Here is an 11,239-nt window from a genome sequence, read left to right on the forward strand (position 1 = left end):
TCATAATAGTTAATAAAACTATTATTTCATAGTGTTATGCTTTTTTGGTAATTATCATTACAAAAAGATTTTATAATAACAAACACATCAACAACTTTAAGAATATTATCATACTTTACATCTTATTTTTAAAATAAGATCATACATCTTACAAACCCATCGAACAAAGATCTTATAAGATATTTTTTTTAAGAAAAAAAAAAAATTAGTCAAATAAGTCTACAGCTGCGGGGTAAACATGCCAACGAGTCACAATTAACTGTGAATTGGCACCGAGGCATAGCCGGCAAACGTGCCTGTTAACCATTGTATATTTGGAGAATAGATATTGGAAAAATATTTGATGAAAAATGAAATAAGTGTATATGCAATTTAAATAATTTGAAAATAACGTTGATATATAATATAAACAATCAGGTTTGAATTTGAGTGGACTGTCTGTCCGCATGGAAGGTCTGCCCAACTCCTACTCCCAGCCTGCGAAGGTTTATGAACATCAAGCAAAGGCAAGGGTAAGGTGTCATGCCCCATAGATCAAGACGTATAGACATCGACGTTGTGGAACAATCACATAATTGAAAACATCAAGCATCATAGACCAAAAATCTTGCCAACCAGTTTATTACTCGTAATGAATCATAATATTGTATTTACAACATAAATTTTTAAAAATGATATAAAATATGTGGAAGCGTTTGCAACTTGAAAAAAAAAACATAAAAACATAAATATGATAAACTTCTCGATTCTTCTCTGTCACCAGCCCCAAAACTAGTCGTATTCCTCTTCTCGACATGTTCTTCAGAGTTATCTGGGAAGGGTAGAGTAAGTGGTGAATATTTGTATAAGGACCGTGTATCGTATTATTGTAAATCTTATATGATTATCGATAATTCATGCATTTGATATGTGATTATACATTGGATGTATAATATGACCATGAAATTGAGAAAATGAATATTGTATATGAATTGATGTTGTACGAACTTGATTTGAAAGACCGGACGCCAATATAGTACAAAAGTGTATATTTGTACAGAATATGTGGCGCCCGGGCGGTAGAAAATGACCGCCCGAGCGCCAGGATTGAAATTATGAGTGTTCGGGCAGAACACCCCGCGCCCGAGCGGTAACTTTTGACCGCCCGAGCGCGGCGTAAATGATTCTCGGGGACAGAATGTGTCGCGCTCGGGCGCGAGAATTCTACCGCCCGAGCGCGAGAGTGGTAGAGATAAGAATGAGTTTCTTTCTTTCGTTTTCTTCATTGTACATTTCAGAGTTTCGAGAAACACGAGAGATTTTCATTTTCTTTCGTCCGATTCGACTTTAAGACGTTGTCTAAACGCGAAACAAATTATGTATTTGTGATCGTCGCGTCGAGGGCTTCTGACTGAGGTAATTTTCTTCTAGTTCCAGCAGCTTGAAATATCAAAGTGCTGGAATAGCATGTATTTGAAGTTAAAATTCTGATATGTAGTAGGATAACCGACAATAAACTGATATTCGAAGTCGGAATTGAATTAGGATATGATTATGATTTGATATGAATATTGAAGTTTCAAATGATATTTGAAACTTATATTAATAATTTTGGAATATGTTATTGATTGGAATAAGTATGTTATTGATGTAGATAAAGTGTAATATCAGTGTCTTCAGGCTACATCAATTGGAAACGAAGAATTGAGGTATGTTGCGACCGGGTAACATACGACAGATATCTGTATTATATGATATATGTCGGATTGATTTGATTGATTGGAATGAGATTATGTGTCTATATGCCTTAATTGTTGATTTGATGTGGCATACATGACATTGAGATTTGAGTATCAATGTATAAAATAAATGTTTTGTTAACACACATCATTTTATGCATACATCGATACATGACATGCACGTTGAGCTATGATCCTTGGATACCCTGATATGATTTGATTGGACTCCGGGGTTTGTGAACACAATCGCTATGCCGGTATTATATGACCCGTAAAGCATAGACAATTGTGGCCCCATATGATTGGATATGAGATGTGGGATTGATGGTGCTTCGTCGACGCTATCATACGTGTATTCCCATATCGGCCGGTGTGCCAGCTCGAGCATTGATTTGATTTGATAGCGATTCGATTGATTCTGACATGTGCTCAGTGGATGGACATTTGACCTGATACCTCCACGACATACATGCATTGCATGCCATATATCATTGTTTTGGTATCTGTGGTATATATGATTGGTTGTTCCATACGGAGCTTTGCTCACCCCCAAAGGGGGTTGTTGTTGTCTTTGTGTGTGGACAATGGCAGGTACTCCAGGATATCAGGAGACCGGAGAGGGTACTTCTGGTGGGAGCCACAGCTTGGGCTGAGGTTTATGTTTATGTCTTGTTCCCAGTATATATGTATATGTATCTATATACCGGGGCATGTCCCGAGGATATGAGATGTTTGTATGTGATTGGTTGTGATTACGTGTGGGCGTGTTTTATGAGTTGAGATTAAATACTATTTTTAGTATTTAAATAAGATGATTTGGGCTCATCGTAAAGAATTTTTAAACTCGTTTTCCGCTGTAATTACTTAACCCTAATCAGATTGCATTGTAATAACGATTAGGAGCTAAGGGCCCCACAATTTGAGTAAACACTCAGTAAACAAGGATCATTCAAACATATACCTAACAATTATGCATAAATTTCAAAAAACAACATATTATGTCATAACATATTTCGTGCAATATATAACGTAGCATAAATGTAAGCATAACATTGTCACTGAAATTCATTTTCTTTCCATGTTTTACTATAGTGATATATAATTTTTGTTCTTCTAAGGGGACGAAACCATATAATAGTTACAATTCTATAATATAAGAAGCATAAACTTATCTTATATCGGGATTCTCACTCATATCTAGTCGAATCCACATAATGCCACTAATTATAGTTCTTAATCATATCACAAGAAAGGGAAGAAGGTGAATAATGCTCAATCAAAACTTTCAAAAAGGAAAGAAACTTCATAGGCGAATTTAATATTTTAAAAACTAAACCCACTTAAAAGATCAAGTGTGCCAAATTATATATAAAAGCCCACGTACCTCAAGTCTTGAATAATAAAGAAACGTGAGAGACCGTTTTCTTGGCTTGGAAGATCTCGAAAATATCCTTGAATCTAGATTGTGTTTGGACAGAACCTCGACACTTGACAGCACCTTGGCTCGAAATCTTGGCAGAACTCGGAGATTAGAACTCTAAAATCTTGCAGCACTTGGATATCAATTTTGAAATTTGATGTGTTGAAAGGTGTGATTTTCGCATGGGGGGTGCGATCTTATTTTTAGGGGTGTAGAGGCCATCAAGATCATATATCATCTTTTTAAAAAAAATTACAAACTTAAATTTCGAAATTCTTGGATAGTTTGAAATCAAAGTTTGGGTTCTTGATCTTCTTTGAAATATTTTATCCTTATTTATGTGCAAGTTTCGAAATTTACAAGTTTGTAATCTCCCCACATTGTAATCTTTTATGTGTGTATCTTGGTATAAATGTGTACACATAAATCTCAAATTTCCAATGTTACACTCTCATTATCTTGAAATCGTTTATCTAGGTAACTCGATATATGTACACATAAATTTCGGATTTGGCATGGTCATCCCCTTCTCATCCAGTAATCTCTTATCCAGACACCTTGCACACACACACACACACACACACGCACACACACACACCTAAATTTGAAACTTACATGATCATAACTTATAGTAAATATTTTATCCATCTCTCTTAATAAGAATAATCTCGAATTCCATGCTAAAATCTCCATATCTTGTAGATCCTTTAATTTGAAGTAAACATCTCTTGATAAACACTCTATTTTGAAAATTCAAGGTTCAAGATCACTACCCTCTTATCTTCTTGTCATGATGTAAATCTTAATCTATGCACCAAATTCAAAATATATTTTTTTTTATCTAGTTGGGGTTTCGAATTTCTTGAACACAATCCCATACAATTTTAAAAATTCGTCCAGTACAAATTTGTATAATTATCCAGTAGAATTCTTGATAATTATCCAACACCAAGTTGATAATTGAAAATGCAACCTTTGAAATTAACGGGTTTAACGTACATAAGGAGAACGTGACAATTCCAAATATGTATCAATATCGACGATATCACGTTTACTGATAAGGATCTATTTGCTACATTTGATACCCAAGAGAGTGTGCAAACATCAAAGTCTCGATCTACTTAATTAAATTTTCATCTTTCGCTAAGAATTTCCAAAAGGTGATACTTGCATCCGGAGAAATTTGTTCACAATACGTATAAATTTCAAAGTGGTGGTGGTTATGGGCCGTTGATTAGTGGCATAATCTTGGTACACAGTGGATTATCAAATGTAGTTAATTCATAAATATTAGAAACTTTGATTGACAAGAAGAAGATAGAGGATCATGATTCGAAAGAACATAGCACGATCTTACTGTCATTTGGTGATTAAGTGCTCTAAGAAGTTGCTGAAATGACCTTTGCTATTGATCTATGGAAGAAACTCGAGAGCCTAGATCTCAATAAGTTTCTAGCAAATAGGCTATATTTGAAGAAGTCATTGCATACGATTCATACAGAGAAGGGCAAGTACCTAAGTAAACAAATGGATGATTTCAACAAGACAATACTTGATCTCAAGAACATCGATATAAAGATCGACGAAGAGGATTATGCCATTGTATTGTTGAGTTCCTTGCCAAAGTCATGTGAACATTTCGTTGATACAATGCGCGCTATATGGAAAAAAGACCTTGACAATTGCCGAAACGAAATCTGCACTGAATTCTATGGAGTTGCAGAGAAAGCATGAAATAAAGGAAGAATTGCAAGGTGAGGGTCTGATGATCATAGGGAGATCGGTGAAAAGGGATCTGAAAAATCAGAGGAGCATATGATATCACGTTCCAAGAAAAAGAGAAAATTGAAATGCTTCATTTGTCACAAAGAATGCCATTTCAAAAAAGATTGCCCAGACAAGAAAATTGTAAATCAAGATAAGAAAAGAGAAAGCGGGGATTTCGGAGTAGCAAGCTATGTATATGACACAACAGATGTGTTACTAGAAACAATCATTGAATCGAATGTAGATTCGGTACTCGATTCTGGATGCTCGTTTCACATGGGCTCCAACAAAGGTTGGTTTCATGATTTGATCGAGGTAGAAGCCAGGTGTTTACTCTTGGGAAATAACAAGACATGCAAGATTATGGGAATAATAGTATCACATTAAAATTGGCTGATTGACGCTTGAAAACCATAACTCATGTGAGGTTTGTTCCGAATTTGATGCATAACTTGATGTCTGTTGGCATGTTGGACTAAATGGATTCAATGTGAAAATCGAATGAGGCTGATGAAGGAATCGAAATGGTCCTTTAAAATCATGAAAGGTCAAAACGAAATGGATTGTACATAGGAAGCACAATTGTTGGCAAATCTGAATCAACAACTGAGCAAATGAATAAGTGCAAATTGTGCCATCTTCGACTTGTTCATATCAGTGATAGGGGGTTCACAGAATTTTGCAATCAAAATTTGTTTTCTAGGGATAAAATCAGTGCACTTTGTTTCTATGAAGAGTGCATACTTGGTAAAAGTTGCAGAGTAAGGTTGAAGCCTACAAAGACAAAAAAAAGGTATTTTAGACTCTATACATTCAATAACGACCCTGATTCAACTACTATATCCACTGTGAGAGCACAAGTTTTTTAACATGTTTATGTCCTCACTCACATGCACCTTGAGAAACTTCTCAGAATGTCACTCATCTCATAATTCCTCCAAGTCAATGACACATAACTTTAGAGTTCTTATGTTATGAGCTCCCAAAAAGAAAATGCATCTTATTGATATGGATAATAGATGTCAAATATTTTATAGATCTCATTCAGGTGTGGGATCGGTTCATTCAATCTCCTCTTCGCTTAGTCATTGATGGGGTTTCTATCTTTCATGTTTTAACCACCCATATTGTGGACAATGTACCAGCCTGAGAATTTTGGCTCTGGGTGTCACATGTCCACCAGCTTTCACTTGTTTCATGCACGAACCACACTATATTAGGAGAGGACGAGTTCTGATAGCAACTGTAATGCCTCAAATTCTATGATCGTCCCCACTGTATCAACACGATTCTTTACAGCGTGCTTATGTCCTCACTCACGTGGACCAATATTCATAGTACGCTCAAGTTCGTTACCCACGTGCAACGCACGTGCTTTGCTACTATGCTACTAGTAAATTTAAAAAGAACGAATTTATGTATTTTATAAGTATACCAAATTGGTAGGAAAATATTATATGATTTGAAATATCTTAATTGCATGATATTATGTATGAACCATGTATACATGAACATGAGCGCAACAATTGAATGGTTTCAGAGCCACAAGTTCTTGGACAGGGAAGACACGAGACTTCATCCATGCTTGGAGAACTCGACAACTAGGTATCTATGTCTTCTATCCTATAGTTTCCTTATGTTAATCAATAAGAATTATGTGTAGGAACAGAAAATGTCACCCAAACGTAAGGTAACTGAGGGTGAAAGCAGCCCGTGGGGATCACGAGGGTAACAGTAGTCATGGAGTACATGAAGGAGATGGTAGTCGTGGAACACATGCAAGTGAAGATGGTGGTTCACAAGTGGTGGGGATGACTTTGCCCAATTGCTAAAACAAGCTAAAGCCACGAAGAAGCTATCCAATAATTACTAGACTTACAATGAATGGCCCAATAACAGGCACGAACTCAAGTGGCAGCCACATCAAAGAATGAACAACCAACTACAAGTGCGTACGACAGATTTCCTGCAATGAACCCACCAGTATTTGCAGGAGAAATGAATCCTTAGTGGCAAATGAATGGATAAAATCTTTGGAATCCATTTTCTCTTATCTTCACATGAACGACGTTGATAGAGTGAGTTGTGTCATTTTCTTATTAACTCGACATGCAAGGATATGGTGGAAAAGCGTCAAGTATCGGTAAGAGTGGATCAAATGAATTGGGAACAATTCAAAACAACCTTTTCAACAAATACTTTGGTAAAGACGTTCGAGCAAGGAAAGAGATCGAGAGAATTTTGGATCTTAAACAAGAGAACATGTAAATGGTAGAGTATATCCAAAAGTTTGGAAGAAAAGCACCCCTATGATTATGAAGAAAGCTTTAAAATGTTAATTTCAGTATTACAACATCTTTTTATTATTATGATAATTACATCTACAAAATTCCGTGACACTACGATACTAATGAATTTTTATATCAGTTTGCATCGTTTCAGAGTTGATTTTGATTCTTCCCCTGCCCCCTCAGCTCATTCGTCATTTTCTTGAATTTTATGGCGAGTGTTCATTCGATTAGAGTACTTTGTAACGATTTATCTAAAATGGGTAACATATATGATCTGCGCATCGACCTTTTAGGATGGTCGGGATTTCTTCATGAATCTAATCCATATTTTGTTTTTAGAAAAAGATTTCCCCAAGAAATTGTTTTGGTGTGTTAATCAAGGTATATTTTCTGTTTTCCCAAGGTTGAAGATAATTAGGCGACGGCACTAATGGACTTATGGAAGGTATTTTGCCTAAAGAATTGATGAATCTCCTATCATGTCTCACTTCAGATTGGTGAGATGCGATAGATAAAAGTAACTTGAACATAAATCACGTTAGTGGTGCCATGACTAATGAGGTTTACGCAATCAGTTGTCCAACTGAGGTGGGAAATTCCTCCTCAAGAACAGTTTTAGTTCGGATTTATGGCGAGGCGAAGGGGTCGATCTTTTCTTTGATAGGGAGTATGAGATTCGGACTTTCAAATGTTTATTTCTGCGTGGTTATGGCCCAAGCTTCTTGGTCAATTCTTGCAAGGGAGGGTTGAGGAATTCGTCCACGCCAGGGTATGTCAATGTCAGATATTTATATTTTGTTCCCTTGTCGCTTGCATTTTTACCGTGGATACAATTTTGATTCGTTAGGTTTTGTATCATCCAAATGACAGACTCTATCGGCTACCAATCTTCGTGATCCTATCGTTTCTGCGCTCACAGCAGCGAAACTAAAAGAATTTCACAATCTTGATATGCCCGGTTCCAAGAAAGTTATCCTGTGGGATAGAATGAGGTATAAATCTCACTGCCAAAGTAATTAAACGAGATACAATAGTAAAATGGCTCTTTTTCCCCCTAAAAAAATATTCCTCGCCTTAATTCTGCAGAAAATGGCTTCAAAAGGGCAAGAATTTGTGCTTTGCTGAACATGCGAGGGAGTTTCACTTGGATAACTTAGGGAAAGAAATTGCCTTTTTGAAAAAATAAATATCCGAAGGAAACCTCCAAAAGATTGGTTTTTGCCACAACGATCTGCAGTATGGTAACAAAATGATCGATGACGAGACACTATCCATCACTATTATCATAAGTTTCACAAAGCTTCTGGACATCTCAGTTACCAAGAGCGAGGATATATATTTTGATGGACTTGTAATAATCTCTCTTGTCCTTGGGAATATAGGATTATGAGCATGTGTCATGTGAGTTATAATCCCGTGGCATATGATATTGCAAATCACTTCTGTGAAATGGCAGTAAATTATTATACAGAAACACCTCATGTCTTGGAGTAGAGCAAATATACTGGTTTGTTCCAGTGCAGAATAGGATTAATCTTTATAGTCGATAACAATTTTGCTTACATGCATGTTGAATGTTTCTATTGGTTTAGAAGAGCGCCAAAGATTCTGAAAGGGGATCGGTTACGGTGGCCGGAAACGCAACGGAAGCACAAAATTTTCAATTTTAGCATATAAAATTCGGCCACCATGAGTTTGTGTAGGAAATACAATAAAACACCAAAATGACATTCATAGTGTGTTTAGAAATAGTTTACCTATCAACCTCTTAAGGTTGATGATGGCTCCAACCAAGTTGTAAACAACTTGGCTCTTGAATGGAATGAAGATCTACAAGCTTCCTTGGACTCCTTTCTTTCCTTCAAATTAAGCCCACCACTTGCAAACTAGAACCCCTCTTATTTTGCACTAGAAAAATAAAAGGATTTTTCAATGAGAAGAATTTTTCATTCCTCAACACTTGAAGAAGAAAAATGAGAGAAAAACTTGGAGAATTATGCTTCAATGTTTCGGCCACTTCATGCTTCAATGGGGGGAAGGGAGACTAGCCTTGGTAGTGTAAAAAGTTGTTGTTGGCATGTGTGACACATGTCTTGAATATTGAGAAAGTTGTCTCCCAACTCTTCACCTCCCATGCATGCATATCTAATTTGATTTTTAACAATTAAAAATCCATGGACTAAATTTAATTATTTCAAACATATTTGAGACCAATTAAACATTACTTGAATTTACCCAAGTCCCACTAGTTAAATAATTAATTTAAATTGAGCTCTACAAGATTCAATTTGATTTAATTAATTCAACTCTTGAATTAATTTAATTATTTGGACTCTACTAGGTCCACTAGTGTTTAATTAATTCAACACTTGAATTAATTTAATTTAGTCCATAATAATGTTTATGAAAATCACAATTTTCAAATACATTATTTATTTGGCCAACTTTTAATTTAAGAACACATTCATTAATTAAAATTACATTTCTCTCATAGAAGTCATACTTCTATTTTTCCTTACACTTATAAACTCATTTATAAGCCGTTCAACACATTGAACTATTTTACTTCTCAACGGGATCTAGAAAGCTAGTACTTGTGTGGCCTTCAATGGTTCATTGATACAACTAGCCGTGGGTTCACATCTCCATGTGATTCGGACTAAACATGTCCTTATATGAGCATACCCAAATTGCTCCATTATTACTTATCAACTCCTTGATAACAAGAACGTCAGAACTCAAGTCTGATAGTACCCAACCAATCATGTTAAACGCCTAGCAGCATCGCTTACATGATTCCCTAGGTATCAAATGATAGTGCCTGCAAGAACCATTCAATTATGGTTAGCGTACAGTACGGTCCCTTCATCTCATATATCCCGACCGATTCGACAACCATTGGTTTATCGAGAGTTGTCAATGAATCGATACTATGTGTCATGCCGTAGTTGCATCGATGGTGTAATCTATGAAACTCCTTTCATAATTACCACCATACTTTGATCAGAGATTTCACACTACATATACATGAAAACACATAGGATATCCATACCCGAAGGTAAGTGGTGAATCCCCGACTACAATGCATCGACTCCTATATGTTTCGACAGAACACCCAACCTTGCCACCTGATGACCCCTTGAGAGTCGGTAAACAAGTCAAAGTGCGATGCTAGCACATAGAGTCTCAATGTTGTCCCGGGTCATAAGGACTAATGGTGTACAACCATAAACTAGGACGTTTCCACTCGATAAGTGAGAACCACTTGGAAAGTCCTTAATGGAGGGATGTTCAGTGCACTCTACCAGGAGCACCTATCTGCATGCTTGGACATCACAATGTCCCCTACCAATGAAACATGGTACTCACATCGCAGATACTAGTCTCAAACTCGAGCGGCCTATATCCTTCTTAGCGGCGGCTGAATCGACTAGGAACTGTTTAGAATATACAGTATTCCAAATATGAGTTTCATGATACTCATCATATGAGCATCTCATATTCTTTCTACTATTTGTATATTCAAGGACTTTATCTATGCAACTAGCATGGGTATACAGATAAAGATGTGTCAAAACAATAATTTCAAATATAATTAAAATAAAGATCGTTTATACATAGAGTTTCATTGTGAACACTCGGCCAACACTTGGCTCGACGGGCACCTACTCTAACAGATTCATGAGTCAATACCTCAGTGATGTAGGTTGTTTATATATAACAACCATTGCATGTTGTCGTAGTGAAAAATATGCTTGCAATGACATTTCAATCTGTTGCCTGCGTCTAGACCATGAGGCTAGGAACACTGAAATAGAGCAGCTTGTTGATAGTGTGGAGAAGTACTATTGCAAAACATATTTTCTGGGGACTCTGGGGGATTATCCCAGTAAGTCCTTTTTGGAAAAAGAAAAAAGACTAGTTATGTAATATGCGGGTGATTGTAAAATGTAAACTTGGCATTGTTTCCTGATGTGTAGGGATATGTGAATCACATCGAGCTTGATTACATGTGAGTATGCCAGACAAAGGTTTGAGCTATT

The 11,239-nt window shown here is 36.3% G+C and overlaps 1 pseudogene; it reads left to right on the forward strand.

Annotated features, from left to right (window-relative positions):
* The first annotated feature begins 7,385 nt into the window (after positions 1 to 7,385).
* On the forward strand, positions 7,386 to 8,767 carry LOC140817217 (probable choline kinase 3; annotated as a pseudogene).
* Positions 8,768 to 11,239: the final 2,472 nt, after the last annotated feature.

Source organism: Primulina eburnea, chromosome 16 (assembly GCF_022965805.1).
Source record: "Primulina eburnea isolate SZY01 chromosome 16, ASM2296580v1, whole genome shotgun sequence".
In the NCBI taxonomy this organism is placed as follows: Eukaryota; Viridiplantae; Streptophyta; class Magnoliopsida; order Lamiales; family Gesneriaceae; genus Primulina; species Primulina eburnea.